Here is a 15,373-nt window from a genome sequence, read left to right as displayed (position 1 = left end):
GGAGGGACTGTACACTGAAGGAGCTGCAAGACCTGGCTGCCTTGTGTGAGCAGGACCGGGGTGTGCTGAGGGACGAGTGCTGAAGGTGCTGAGTCAAGGGGAGTTTAATGTAAAGTTGGGTCAAGAAGAGTTTGTTGATATGGGGGAACTCTCTCCTAAAAAGGATTTATTGCCATTGTGGGGGTTCTGGAAATGGGTTTAATATGCTACAGGGATTGCGCTTGGAAGCTTGGAAAAGGCAATGGTCCACATTCTATGAAATCAAAATGCCGTTACTGCTGTGTCAGATGTTGAAAAATGGGGGAAAGTCTCTAATACATGGACATCCAGAGTGAGTTTTCTTAAGACCATTTTTGAGAAGTCCTGAAGGACACTCCTCTCATCAGAACAATAAGGAAGGCACGGTGGAGGGGAGAGGCAGCAAAATGAAACTTAGCGATGTCTGTCCCCTGGAGGCTTAGGTTGTGGGTAGGAGACAGCTGCCTAGTAGCAATGGGAATAATGGGGTCCCAGAGCAGCAGAAGCCAGGTGGAAGCACTTAACTATCAGAAACAAGGTGTATGTCATTACTGTAACGGTCAGCAGGTCAATATATTATGTACTGGGGCATAAAAAATTATCATAAAACATAGTAGATATTAGATAAATGGAAAAATACTCCATTCATGCTAATAAAATTTCGAAGTAGACAAATATACTGTTATTACTTTTATGACCCAACATACTTTTCTAGGTGAATTAATGAGCTAGAAAAGTTAAGGAATGAATTAAATATTAAAACAGATTTTCTTCTTTTTATGATGATAATATAATTGCATACCTAGAAAATGAGGATAAAAATTTTGGTAAACTGACAAGCCAAATATACCAAAATCAATGACTTCTCTCCAATCTAGACACAGTGCCCAAAATTGGAAGTTTCAGGGTGGGAGGAATAAAGACAATTTTCTTTACTACACGATTGCATCAAATTGTGTCCAAAACCATAAACTACTTAGGAAAACGTTGTTTTGACTGGAACAGAAAAGAACCTATTTGAAGTAGAGGAGGAAATAAAATTAAACCTTAATAATGCAAAAAATATGTTTTCTCAAATGGGAAGTCTTGTTTAATCAATGATGGTCCCCCAAAATCAACATACAAATGTATTGCAATTCCCATTAGAATATTTACCTAGTTATTTGTTGAATTGTATACAGTAATCTTAAGATGCAAATAGTATAATAGATACCAAAGAACAGACAACAAAACCTGAAAAAGAAGGAGGCTGCTTCATCAACTAATGGAACAAATATTACATAGCATAGGAACTGAAAGCTAGACCAAGGAAACAAAGTAGCGAATCCACAGAGATTATCATAATAACCGTTAATACAGAGGTGGTATTTCAACTCAGGAAAATTATGGTTTATCTTATAAATGCTGCTGACTCAACTGATCATTCTCAGCAAAAAGAAAAAAAAAAAAACTTCTAGGAATGTGATACATCAGTGATGGATTTGGGAAATTATGGGAAATGTCGGTGCTAAGAATTAACAACGTTTTCCGTTTTATATAAGGAAGACAAAAATAGAGGACTTGCAAAATGAGCAATGAATTCAAAAGGGCATTCAGAGCAAATACGAATGGCCAATAAGCATAATCAAAGTTGTTCAAAAACACTGGCAGTGAAGAAAATATCAAAGTCCCAGTGAAACCAGTACAATTTAAAAATCTACACCACCTATGGCTGGGGCCGGGGGGTGCTGTGGGGAGAAGGATGCCTCAGACATGGTTGGAAAGGGGCATTATGACAGCCTTTAGGGGAAAGACATGGACATGGCTCTGTAATTTTGAAACATTCTTTGACCTAGAAATCTCACCCTTTGGAATCTATCCCATGGAAGCAAATCCTCTAGTATACAAAGCATGGTTATTGTTAATAATGGCAAAAAATCGACTGCTCATGGATGGTGGAAAGATAGATAATTTATGGTAGAGCTAAATCAATAAAGTTTGAGTCATTAGAATGAAAAAGAACTCTAGTAGTTAAACAGGAGAAATCTCTGTGAAGTATTATTGAAGGAGAAAATCAAGGTGCAGAGAAGTCTGTATAAAATGAGCACATTAGGGTAAAGCAATAGCAATTGTTTGAGTATGCTTGAATACCTGTTTGTGTTTATGTGAGTTTATAAATGAGGAGACGAAGATACATGTATGTCTGTGTGTGCTCATATAAGCAAGGGTAAGAGAGACTACTTACCACATTGTTAACCTGAGTTACCTTGGATTCACTTCTGGAAAAGGACTGGGCGTGGGGGGGGAGAGTTAGAACATGCAGGAAGAGCGGACTTAGAAAGCACGGGTGATATGTGTTTCCACTGTAGTAGTGCTATGTATGAGTCTAGATAGTGTATACAGTAATGGTTCTCATCTATTTAAATGCTTTATGTGTAAATATGAGTTCAATAAAAAAAAAAAATTTTTTTTTTTAGTGCTATGAGTCTAGATAGTGTATACAGTAATTGTTCTCATTTATTTAAATGCTTTATGTGTAAATATGAGTTCAATCTTAGAAGACCCAAAAAGGCAATGTTAGTGCCATACCTAATGACCTTCAGGGAATCAGCAATTTACAGAGCACTGTGGGTAGAGTATGACCCAATTTCCATTAAAGCAAACGAACCAGGGGATCTACTTGTGAACCTGTGACTGTGTGTATGGGTCCCAGCTGAGAAACGTAGGGAAAGATACACATGTGTCTATTAACATTGGACGCCTTGGGGGTGCAGGACCAAATTACATATGAGGGTGGGGCCATGACTGTAACTTTTTCATTATACAAATCTGTACCCTTAGAGGTGTTATACAAAAGACTTTCAGAGCTTTGAAAGTTGATAAACATCATCATAGATACATTATTTTAAAAACATTTTGTTGGATTTTTTTTTTGAACAGGGGGAAAATATCTTTAACAACAGATACAAAGATTTTAATCACTGGAAGAAGAGCACACCACAGACTGCTCAACAGTCAGACCCAGCAGATTTCACGCTTGTTCTTGGAGACAATGAGCTCTTCTGGTCTCTACACCTGGAAATGACCAGCGAGAATTTTGTAAGGGTCCATGAAGTTACTCCTCAAACGTTTCTTGCAAGTACATGTCTACAGACAAAGGAAGAAGGCTGGACACCACATGCAGTTCACTAGGTAACTCATAGACGACTAGAAGATTCTCTTTCCCTGATATGCCACTACCACTTCCTTCCACTTGCTGCTCTGCTGGAAAACGTACCCTTTGCATGCTGTACCTTTTCCTGGACTGAACATAGAGGAAGTTAACTGGAAAGATGCAGCTTTTAAGGAAAAATATTTCGACCAATAGCTCTAGGGACAGTAGGACCCCCTCAGCCAGCCTACGGCCACTGTGGGAATGCCGGCCCCCTCACTCTCTTGTACCTCTGAGCATCCAGGGCTTTCTGTTTGATCATCAGAGACTGCAGAATTCCCCTCGCCTGAAAGCCCTCGCTTCCTCCGCCTCTGACCATGTCCCTCGCAGGAGAGTCCGTCACTCTGAGAAGTACAAACAGGGAAGCCTGTGGTTGGAAATGCCTGTCCTGGAGGCTCTGCCCTTCCTTCCTTGCCCCTGAGGGCTTCCCTGTGTCACTTGGGGTCTCATCACCGAGGGGAGGACATACCCCTGGCACCTCCAGGGTTTCCCAGCTCCTAGTGCTTGCTGTTGTGGCTGAAACTTGGCCTTTTCTGCTCATTACTGAGTCTGGGCCTGAATCTGCCCCTTCTCACCTTCACCTCTGATCATCCGTCTTCTTGCCGTCTCTTTTGTTATTTTCATCTCAGTCAGGCTTTTTCTTCTAGTCCTCTGATCTCAGGACAGGTCAGGTTATACCACAGAAAGAAGAAAAACCAAAAAATGTCATTGACATGTTCACAGTCAGAGGGTAAAACCTGTTTTAAAGAAAAGAAAGAGTTCCAAATTTCGCCCCTAGCCTCCTGGGAGATGCTGTGCAGGAATTACCCAGTAATTACTGGATCTACAGTTTTCCAGAAAAGGAGGCCACCCAGTGAATTTTCTATACCATCTTCCACTATACTAGCCCAAAGAGGCAACAACAATGCATCCTAATCATTAACCCAAACTCCCTGTGAGGCCAGTAGTGGATGGGGTGAGCTCGCTTTACCAGTCCTTCTCTCCTCCTGAAAGGCCCTCCTTCTCCTTTGCCTGGAGGCTGCTGGGAAGGGAAACTGCAGTCCATGGTTGAGGGCTTTATGCTTGCTGCTCGCATGCAGGGATGTTTCCCCACAACCTGCCAGCTCTCTGGCTCCTCCTACTGTGAAGAACTCAGTGACACCCCCTCCACCATCACACCTCCCTTAGAGCCGTCTTTGCAGGGCCCCCTCTCAGCCTCCCAAGTCCCACTGAAACCCCATTTCTCTTTCCCCACTTACACTGTGCTCATCCTAAGGGTTCCAAGACCTCACCACCCAGATGAGGCCTGTCCTCTCCTCTCCTAGGCCAGGTGAACCTTTGAGTGGACCTGGTGCCCGCGGTCAACTGTCCTGGGACTTCTTCCATCTGGATCCCTCTAGGGCTGGAGATCTCCATGCACTTGGCATGGGAGGGTGGGGACATAGGGACAGGAGGGAAAGTTCTTACAGGGAGGTGAGTTAAAGGACCCTGAATGGAGGTCTTGATAGAGCAAAAATCTGTTGCCGTGGTGTTGATTGCAACTCGCGGAGACCTCACTTGTTTCAGAGTAGAACTGCACTCAGTAGGGTTCTCAATGACTGTGATAATAAGGAAGTAGATCACCAGGCCTTTCTTCCACAGACCATTGTGTGGGTTGAAACCACAAGCCTTTTGGGTAGTAGCTGATGAGAGGACCCACATTTCCAGCCAAAATGCCCTGCTCCTCCCAGTCCCAGGGTGCTGGAGAGAGTCTTCAGGCACTTCGGCCTCTGCCATTGGTGCTAAACCAGTGCCCTCTGCAGCCAGGGCTCCTGCCTCTGCGTCCTCTCCAGCTGGTGCCTCAGCCTCTTCAGCTCCTCTCTCTGCTTCTCCAGCTGCTCCTCCAGGCACCTACAGACCGTTCTCTTTTCCCTCACCTCCCCCTTCTTGGAAGCCATCAGGCGGCACCTGGCCAGTTGGTGGCAGCGTTGGGGCCTGTGCTGGGCTGAGGGTGGCAGCCACCTCTCCAGCAGCTCCTCATAGAAGATGTGACAGCTGAAGCCCTGGCTCACACCATGCTCCGAGTGGGCCACCAGGGCCTCCTGGGACTCGAACACGTGGCAGCAGGCCACACAGCAGAAGCCATGTTCACGGGTCATCAGCCATTCCAGGGTGGCCGCATGGGGCCTCTCCCCATGCTTCTCCCCCTGTACACTGAGCTCTGGGGTATAAGCCTCCTCCTGCCAGGGCTCCAGGGTGTTGACAAGGGACTCAGTGTTGGCCAGACTCGGGGCAGAGCTGATTGTGCTCTCCTCGGAGAGCTCGGCCTCAAAGACCTGGAGCATCTTGCCGACGAGGACAAAGGTTTTGGTCTCCCAGGCCATGGTCACACCCTTGACTGTGCACACCTGGGTGAAGTAGGGCTCCTGGCCCATTACTTCTCTGGAGCAGGCCCGTAGCTGAATAAGTGAGAGGTCTGCTCAGCAGAAGCTGAGGGAAAAGACCTCTCTGATGGTTGTGGAATCTTCTTGGGCCCGGAGCTTGGGCTTTTTGCCGTGGATATTGTTGGCTGCATGGCACTTTCCTCTTGGGTTGAGACCTCTGAGAACAGAGTTAATTTACCTGATCTCTGGGCCTTGGGAAGACTCATCTATGAGCCCAAGGATCTGGTCTTAGGGATCCCTGGGGCCTGTCCAACACCACCATCCTCCCATCAATTCTCCCTTTGTCCTGGGACCCCTCACTCCTCTTGGGGGCGCTGCTGTGGGAGACAGAATCCCCTGGGCACAATGACACTAATGATAGTGGTACCTTATAACAAAAATGTTTACTCTGAAAACACTATAATATGTCTTGGGGTTTTATATTTGTAAATAGAACATCATCCAATGTGCCCCCTCTCCCCTTTTTTGCTGAATGCTCAGTCAATTTGCTCCTTTGGAACATGGGAAAGACCTCATTTTCTTGAACTTTTATATTTCGTGACTTTTCCAAAAGGAGTTTCCTACGAAAGTGATTTTCTTAGTAAATTTAAACACACAAATGGGAGAAATTTTCACCTCTTTTTAAGGGAAGCCTTTCATAGAAGGAATTATACTTAAAAGTTAGAGAATAATTTGTATATTTAGTTAAGACTCTGACAGGTATACCTCTTCCTTGTACCCTTCTTAACCAAGCCACAGTAATAGGTTAAAATTGTTTCCTCTTGAAAACAATTGAACAGAAGCCCCTTAAATGTCCTTATCAGATGAGTGACTTCAGAGTGATGCAGAAAACATATGTTTGGCCGAAAGCCTTGATGCCACAAACCTGAGAGGCTAAGACACAACCACCTCACCTGTGTGTGTCTAGGAGGGTTGTATGTGTCAACATAAGGTCTATCTATGTACATTTCTGAACATGAGGGAAGGATTCAAGACCTCAGGATGAAGAGAGAAAACAGACGGAGCCAGGTTGGGTGTGTGAGTGTGGTGTGGGGTGGAAAGTAGCGAAAGCTCTCAGAAGCAAGTTAGTGGCCAGGCAGAGGACCAAGGAGGAAACAGGAAACAGGGCTGGGGCGGTCCAGGGCAGCATGGGCAAGCAGCTGAAAAGATGGAGGAGGGCAGACACTGGCTGATGAAAGGGTGTACAATTAGGAACCACAGAAGCTCAGGTTCAGTTTGTTGTTGTCAGTTGCCATGAAGTCGATTCTGACTTGTGGCGACCCCATGTGTTTCAGAGTAGAACTGCTCCATTGGGTTTTCTTGACTGTAATCTTAATAGAAGCAGATCGCCAGGACTTTTTCTCCCAGTACTCCTACTTTTGGGTGAGCTGTCGAGCACAAACTGAATCACCTAGGCACCTTCACCTCCTTAACCTATACTTCAAGCTAAGTAGAGTAGGAATTTAAAATGCTATCCTGAAGTGAGGCTTTGCTGTGACTGGGTGTTAAGCCTTGGAAGAGGAGAAGGGGATTCCCTGGATCTAGGGGGATGGGGTCTGTCCTGACCCTCTTCTGCCCAAGCCCAGGCTGGTACAGCATAGCTCACAGTGGTACAGATACAGTGCTTCCTCACGCCACCCACTTTCATAAGCTCCTGAGAAATTTTACTTCTTTCGTTATTCCTGACATGACATATTAATTCAATCTTATTTGAAAATATGATACAATAACTGATCTCCCTAAACACGCTTCGCCCCCGTCCCAGTTGCCCAGTGGCTTCCTTAACATAAAGTAGGAGGTTCCCAAGCCCGAACAATTGAGTAGCTAGTCTGTGCCTACTCAGAAAGGCCCTTAGAGTTACAGTAGTGTTCTTTGGTTCACTCGCTCATTCCTTTATTCACATCACAGTTTTGTTGTCTACTAAATGACAGCAAGTACTTTCTCTGGGAGAGCCACTTCATCTCCTCACTCAAAATCCATATCTTGTCTCCAAATCTTGTCTGGTGAAATCAGATTCTTTGCCACACACCTCCTGTCAATCAGGAAGAATTTTTCTCCCACCCCTACCTCGAGTCTTAGAGGTTTCTCCTTTCCATATTGCCATTTCATCCTGACTGGGTGAAGGTAAACCAAAAAAAAAAAAAAGGTCCCCCAAAGGATGTTCACCCCTCTGTTCCAAGCTCTCACGAGTTGGGAACTCCAACTGAGGAATCACTCTCTGTGAACTGGTAGCTTAAGTTGCTCTCCCACAGGAGACCTCAGATCGACAACCTCTCCAAAGAGCAGTTGGATCTGAGTGAGCACCAAGGCTTCCATAACACTTGTGTGACATCATTGCTGACATTGTTCAGTTTCGAGGGCCCAGTTTGAACCTAAACAAGACAAACATGGCAGCTTTTGGAGGTGTTGGGAGGAGTGGGGGAAACGTAATAATAAGTATGTAATAAAAATGAATTGAAAGTTTTCCCTGCCTTCAAAGAGGTTACCATTCTATTGGGAAGAGAAACGTGAGTTCAGGGAATGATAATGGAGTGTGATGGGCTGTGGTTTCTCCCAAACCTCTTATCTCTGAATTTTAGATGGCGGCTTACTAGCTGGGAAGACCCCAGATGCCATTCACCAAAACTGGATGCAGAACATTTTCTTAATAAACTTCCTTATGCCAATTACCTACATGTCTCCCAAATCCATGGTCCCCAGACCACCGCCCCTGCTATCCTGTCCCTCAAAGTATTTGGTTGTGATCAGGAAACTTCTTAGCTTTTAGTTTAGTCCAGTTGTGCTGACTTCCTCTGTATTGTGCGTTGTCCTTCCCTTCACCTAAGATGATATTTGTCTACAGTTACTGTTAAAAAACTGTCTTTGGAATTGGAATTGGGATTGCATTGTATCTGTAGATGGTTTTGGGTAGAACTGACATTTTCACAATGTTAGTGAATTTTCCTCTCCCTCGCTCCCCACATTCTTAACCATCAAAGAATGTTTTCTTCTGCGTTTAAACTTTTTCATGAGTTCTTACAATAGTGGTCTCATACAGTATTTGTCGTTTTGTGACAGACTAATTTCACTCAGCATAATGCCTTCCAGATTCCACCCTCAGCCCCCTGTAGGCCTGAATCCTGCCACTAGGTGGCCAGATGCTGTCTGATGGTCACCAAGAAGAGGGAGGTGAGGAAGAGTGTGGTCTGCAGGCACCTGGAGGAGCAGCTGGAGAAGCAGAGATAGGAGCTAAAGAGGCTGAGGGATCAGCTGGAGAGGCTGCAGAGGCAGGAGTTCAGCTGCAGAGGGTGCAGGCGCAGCACCAAGGCCAGAGCGGGAAGCTCCAGAAGACCCTCTAGCACCCCCGGACTAGGAGGAGCAGGGCCTTTGGGCTGGAAGTGTGGGCCCTTCAGGAGAGACCTCCATTCAGTTTCGTTTAACCCAGCTCCCCTGGAAGACCCCCACCCTCCCACCCCAAGTGCACAGAGAGCTCCAGCCCTAGGAGGATCTGGATGGAGGAAGCCCCAGATAGCTGACCGCAGACACCAGGTCCCCTCAGAGGCTCCCCTGGCCCAGAAGAGGAGAGAACAGGCCTCACCCGGATGATGAGGTCTCAGAACTCTGAGGATGAGCATAGCATAAGTAGGGAAAGGGAAATGGCATTTCAGTGGGACTTGGGAGGGTAAGGGGTCCCTGCAAGGACAGCTCTAAGGGAGGTGTGACGGTCATGGGGTGTCACTGAGTTCTTTGCAGGAGAAGGAATCAGAGAAGCCGCAGACTGTGCGGAACCTGCCCGCAGGTGAGCAGTGAACATAAAGCCCTAAACCAAGGACTCTGGGTCCCTTCCCAGCAGCCTGCAGGCAGAGAAAGAAGCAGGGCTTGGGAGGAGGACAGGAGGGCGGGGTGGAGAAAAAGGAGCTCACCCCGGTCATGTCTTCTGTCCTCACAGGGTGAATTTGGGTTTATGATTAGGATTAGGGGAGGGGAAGGGGGAGTTGGTGTAGAAAAATCCTCCTGGGTGTTTTCCATTTCTGGATAAGAGTTGATCCAGTGCTTGCAGGATATTTTCTGTATAGCATGTCCTAAGGTAAGGAATAGAGCTTTGGAACTTTTTCCTCTCCTCTAAATCAAGCTATTCTTTCAGGTTTTTGACATGTTAATGAAACTTGCTAATATTTTTTCTTCTTTCTGTGGTCTAACCTGACATGTCCTGAGGTCAAAGAACTGAAGAAAAAGGTCGACTCAGATGAAAGAAGCAGAGGGCAGGCTTGTAAACCCAGAGAGAACAGCAAGAACACAGGTGATCAGAGGTGAGGGTGGGAAGGGGCAGATTCAGGCCCAGACTAAGTAGTGGACAGAAAAGCCCAAATCTCAGCCGTAGCATCAGGTCCCAGGTCTGGACATGACAGGGGCATAGCCATCTCCCTGGAAGATGAGACCTCTACTGTCACAGGGAAGCCTTCGGGGACACAGGAAGGGAGGGCAGGACCTCCAGAATGAGCACCTCCAACCACAGGCTGTCCTGTGTGGATTTCTCAGAGTGACAGAGACAGCTCCTGCATGGAACAGTGTCAGAGGTAGAGGGCAGTGAAGGCTTTCAGGACAGGTGAATTCGGCAGTCTCCTAAGGATCCAAAAGGAAAATAAGAGATTCTCAGAGGTATCAGAGTGGGAGAGGTTGGCATTCCCAGGTTGGGGAGAGGCTGGTTGGGGAGGTACTGCTTTCTGAAATCTTTTCATCAAACTCTCTTCTCTTCTTCAACTATCTTCTCAGTTGATGTCATCTATGCTCAGTCCTGAAAAGGGTCTAGAATGCACGAGGTGGGTTATTCAGTGTGGCAAGGTGGGGAGGAGGTAGTGGCAGCATATCCGGGAAAGAGAATCTTCTAGAGGCACATGAGTTACCTAGTGAATTGCACATGGTGTCCATTCTCCTTCATTTAGGTGTGGACGTGTGTTTGCAAGAGGTGATTGACTTCCCCAAATTATTTTTGGTCATTTCTAGTTACAGACACCAGAAGAGCACATTGGCTCCAAGAACATGCAAGAAATCCACTGATCGTGATTATTACCGTCTGTGGTATGCTCTCCTTTCAGAGGTTAAAATCTTTGTCTGTCATAGAGAATTTTCACCTATTTAAAAATAGGTATCTATGTCATTTACTAATTTCCAAAGCTATGAAATTCTTTTTATTACATGTCTAAGAATACAAATTTGTATAATGAAAAAGTTAACCTGCAGAGTCCCACCCTCATATTTTGCTCCTGCTCCCCCAAGGTATCCAAAGTTAATAGACACATGTGTATCCTTCCCTACACCTCTCTGCAGGGACACATACACACAGTCACAGGTACACAAGTACATCTGCTGGGGTGTTTGCTTTTATGGAAACTTGGTCTCACTCTACCCACATTGCTCTTGCCCCTTCTTTCCCTTCACATTCTATCTTGATTCTCTGTAAGTCATTAGATATAGCACTAACTCTATTTTTATGTCTTCTAAGTTACACACATAAATTAAATAGATAATAACAGTTTTAGTACACTTTATCTAGACTTAGACATGTTGTTAGGCGCTATCGAGTTGGCTCTGACTCACAGCGACCCTATGCACAACACAACAAAACACTGCCTGGTCCTGGGCAACCCTCATAATGGTTGCTATATTTGAGCCCACTGTTGTAGCCACTGTGTCAGTCAATCTCATTGAGGGTCTTCCTCTTATTCGCTGGACCTCTGCTTTACCAAGCATGGTGTCCTTCTCCAGGGACCAGTCCCTTCTGATAACATATCTAAAGCCATCCTTGCTTCTAAGGAACATTCCGGCTTCTTTCAAGACAGATTTGTTTGTCTCATACATAACACTAGTAAAATGGAAACACGTTATCACCCATGCTTTTTCAGTCCACTCTTCTGTATATTCTAGCTTTCCACCCCCTGTTCTTTCCCACAACTGAATCCAAGGTAATTCACTTCGACCATGTGCTAAGTAGTCTGTCTTATCCTTGCTTAAATAAGCACACACAGACATACATGTACCATCGTCTGTTCATTTATACACACACATACATGTAAACAGGTATTCAAACATATTCAAACAATTACTATTGTTCTTCCCAAATGTGCTAATTTTATATATACTTCTCTGCACCTTCATGTTTTCAGTAAACTTCCATAATACTTCACAGAGATTTCTCCTACTTAACTACTACTATTTTTCATTCTAATGACTCCCTATGTTATTGATGATGTAGCTTTACCATACATTCTCTATCATTCCATCACCAATGAACAGTCAATGTTTTGTCATTATTAATAATAAACAGCCTTTGTATAGTACAGGATTCGCTTATGTGGAGTAGACTACACAGAGTGAGATTTCCAGTTCAAAGAATGTTAAAAGTACAGAGCCATGGCCATGTCTTTCCCCTAAAGGCTGTCACAAAGCACCTTTCCAGCCATGTCTCAGGGCTTCCTTCTCCCCACAGCCCAGCCAGCCATAGATGGTGTTGATTTTTAAATTGTGCCAGTTTCACTGGGACTTTGATATTTTCTTAACTACCAGTGTTTTTGAGCAACTTGGACTATGTTTACGGGGCATGTGAATTTGCTCTGAATGATCTGTTTTAATTCACTGCTCATTTTTCAAGTACTTAACTTTTATCCTTCTTGTGTAAAATATAAATTGTTATTAATCTTTGTCATCTACATTTCACATCATTTTCCAAATCTATGATTTGTGTATCACATTTTTGCAAGCTTTGTCCCCCAGAACAATCAGTTGAGTCAGCACCATTTATTAGATAAATATAATTTTCACACCACCTTTGTATGAATAGTTATTGTGATTTCCTAGTAGGTTTCCTATTTCAGTTGTCTGCCTGTCAGTTTGTATGCTATGTAATATTGATTTGCTCTGTTACTTGATGAGGTAGACACCTGTTACTATTCTGTTATTTCAGGTTTTTCTTGTCTATTCTTTGCTAATGCAGCCCTGGTGTTGCGATGGTTAAGTGCTTGACTGCTAATTGAAAGAAAGGTTGGCAGGTCGAACCCACCCAGTGGCTCTGAGGGAGAAAGGCCTGGTGGTCTGCTCCCATGAAGATTACGGCCTATAAAGGCCTACTGGGCAGTCAGACGGGAGGGCTGTGAGTCAAAAATCTTGTCCAAGGCTCCAGCAACAACATCCTTTGTTACCTATTGTACTACTTGTAGCTTATGATTAATGTATACAATTAAAAACAACTACCTGAATATTCTAATTGGAAATGCATTCCATTTATGTATTAGTTTTGGGAACCTCCATTTAATTAACAAGGCTTCCCATTTGGAAATATGGCATATTTTTTGCACATATTCAGGTTTCATTTTATTTACTTTAATACATTAGTTTTCTTTATATATGTCCTTTGCTGCTCCGGTCAAAACAATGTTTCCCTAAATATTTTATAGTTTTGGACACAGTTTGCTACACTCAAGTAACAGGGGAAAGAGAACGATCAGCCCTTCCCACCCTTGCCAATTTCAGTCCCTTATGTCCACATGGGAGAGAAACCACTGATTTTGAAGTACTTGTCTTTTATTCGTGTATGCAATTATATCATCATTATTTTGAAAATCTGTTTTTATACTTATACCAGTTATTTAAATTTTCTAGTTTAACCCTTCACCTTAAAAGTATGTTGAGTCTTACCAAAATCTTTGTCTAGTTCCAAGTTTATCAGCATGAATTGAATATTTTTCCATTTATCTCTCATCTGCTAAGTTTGGGGATAATCTATTATGCCCCAATAGGTGACTAATACTCTGACCTGCTGACCATTATTGTAATCACAAACAACTTGTTTCTGACAGTTAAGTACTTCTACCTGGCCTCTGTTGGGCTAGGATCCCATTACTTATATTGGTATGAGGTAGCCCGGCTCCCACTAACAATCTCAGCCAACAGAGAATTGTTGTCGTTTGTTGCCGTCAAGTCATTTCCAACTCATGACAACCCCATGTGTGCAGAGTAGGACTGCTCAATAGGGTTTCCAAGGCTGTGACCCTTTAGAAGGAGATCACCAGGCCTGTCTTCTGAGGCACCCCTCGGTGGGTTCAAACTGCCAAACTTTCAGCTGGTAGTTGAGCACTGAACTGTTTGTGGCACCCAGGGACCCCCAAGAGAAGACAGATATCAGTAAGTTCAGTGTTGTTGCTGCTCCCCTCATCTCTGCTTTCCTTATTATTTTCATGAAATGGGTGTCCTTCAGGACCTCCAAGAAATGGTCTTATAGAAACTAACTCTGGCACGGACACATATTGGAGACTTTTACCTCATCTTCCCACATCTGACACAGCAGGTCTGGCATTTCTATTTCTTAGATAGTGGGCCATTGCCTTTTCCATGCATCAAAGAACAATGCCACAGCTTACGAGACCCAGTTCTAGAGCCTTTGCTATGGCGATAAATCCTTGTTAGGAGAGAGTTCCCCCATATCAACAAACTGTCCTTGACCCAACTTTATATTAAACTCCCCTTGACTCAGCACCTTCAGCACCCATCCTCAGCACACCCCCGTCCTGCTCACACAAGACAGCCAGATCCTGCAGCTCCTTCAGTGTACAGTCCCTCCCCCACTTACCACAACCAACACTTCCCCCGGTGGCTATACTGGTATCTGACAACTAAGTATCTGGACAAATGCATGGGCCACTATCTCAGGACTCTGCAAAGGAAGTAGTTGGCAGTGGTAGGAAACCAGAACATAAAGTATAAACATTCCAGAGGCTGAAATTACATGAGTCCAAATAATGTAACTGCATACCAGCTGTGGACAGAAACAGCTCCAAGAGAAGCCCTCTCTCATATCAAATGGGATAGAGGGTCCATAAAAGGAGAGAGGTGGGCAGGTATGCACGTGGGAAGAAACTTAAAACTCTGGAAGAAGAGATTCCTTCTCTTTGACCAGAGTATGTAAGGGCCCAAGAGTGTGGAGGAAGCTCCATTACGTTTTCTCTCTCCCTGTCTGCTGTTGGCATTTAGTCAATTCTGCCTCAAAGGGTGTGACTTTTCAAAAGCAGATCACCAGGCTAGTCTTCTGAGGCACTTCTTGACAGGCTCATGCTGCCAACCTTTGGGCCGGTTGTGGAGTATTTTGGCCCCATAGGCAGAACCGGTCACTTATGTGCACGACAGAATGAGGAGATTAAAGCCCCAGCATTCCTGCCAGTGGGCCAGGAAAGCACTCCTTCAGAGCTCAGAGAGCATCAGAGAAATAGAGAGAGGAAGCAGCACAAGAAAGAGATTCTTCAAACTTGCTATAACTCCTGGTTCACCCCTCCCAGATGCATATGCCTTGCCCTGACCCTAAGAAGCGTTATCAAATCCTTTAAGAGCCTCACTAGGGGTTACAACACCACCAAGATTCCAGTCTGGGTGGCACTCATGTAGATTAGACCCGAGTATCACCGCAAAGGCTTCAAAAATTGAACGAAGATGTGAGCCACAGAATACAAAAACAGGACAGAACTTGCAGCCTGAACATATCTGGGTCAATTGAATGCTAAGAAAAACAAAATTAACATTTTGTTTTTCCATAACATTTAAGCAAGACTTACAGCTTTGAAATCTTAAGACAAGTATTTTAAAATGCTATTCTAATCATGCTCCAAGAAATAACAGGGACATTTTTTAAATACGTGGAAAGATAGTCGCTATTTGCAAAGGAAAATTTTACACGCTAAAAATGCAATGCTAGAAATGAAAAATTCATTTGATAGTTTCAAAAGCAGAATGGTGATGACAGAGAAAAAAACTAAGTGAG

General features: G+C 44.3%; 1 long non-coding RNA gene across 2 annotated transcripts in view; it reads right to left on the bottom strand.

Annotated features, from left to right (window-relative positions):
* Positions 1-575: 575 nt before the first annotated feature.
* Positions 576-15,373, bottom strand: part of LOC111749280 (uncharacterized) — a 101,641-nt gene continuing 86,843 nt past the window's right edge. The window contains exons 4-6 of one of the 2 annotated variants that reach the window (XR_010317457.1): positions 3,784-3,864; positions 3,439-3,552; positions 576-3,072 (exon numbers count right to left, since the gene is read on the bottom strand). This is a non-coding gene — a long non-coding RNA (uncharacterized LOC111749280). The remainder of the gene's footprint in view (positions 3,073-3,438; positions 3,553-3,783; positions 3,865-15,373) is intronic. The other variant, XR_010317456.1, reaches the window with a different exon arrangement.

Source organism: Loxodonta africana, chromosome 13 (genome assembly GCF_030014295.1).
Source record: "Loxodonta africana isolate mLoxAfr1 chromosome 13, mLoxAfr1.hap2, whole genome shotgun sequence".
In the NCBI taxonomy this organism is placed as follows: domain Eukaryota; kingdom Metazoa; phylum Chordata; class Mammalia; order Proboscidea; family Elephantidae; genus Loxodonta; species Loxodonta africana.
Note: the sequence above shows the minus strand (reverse complement) of the source record. Positions and strands in the feature narration are given on the sequence as shown.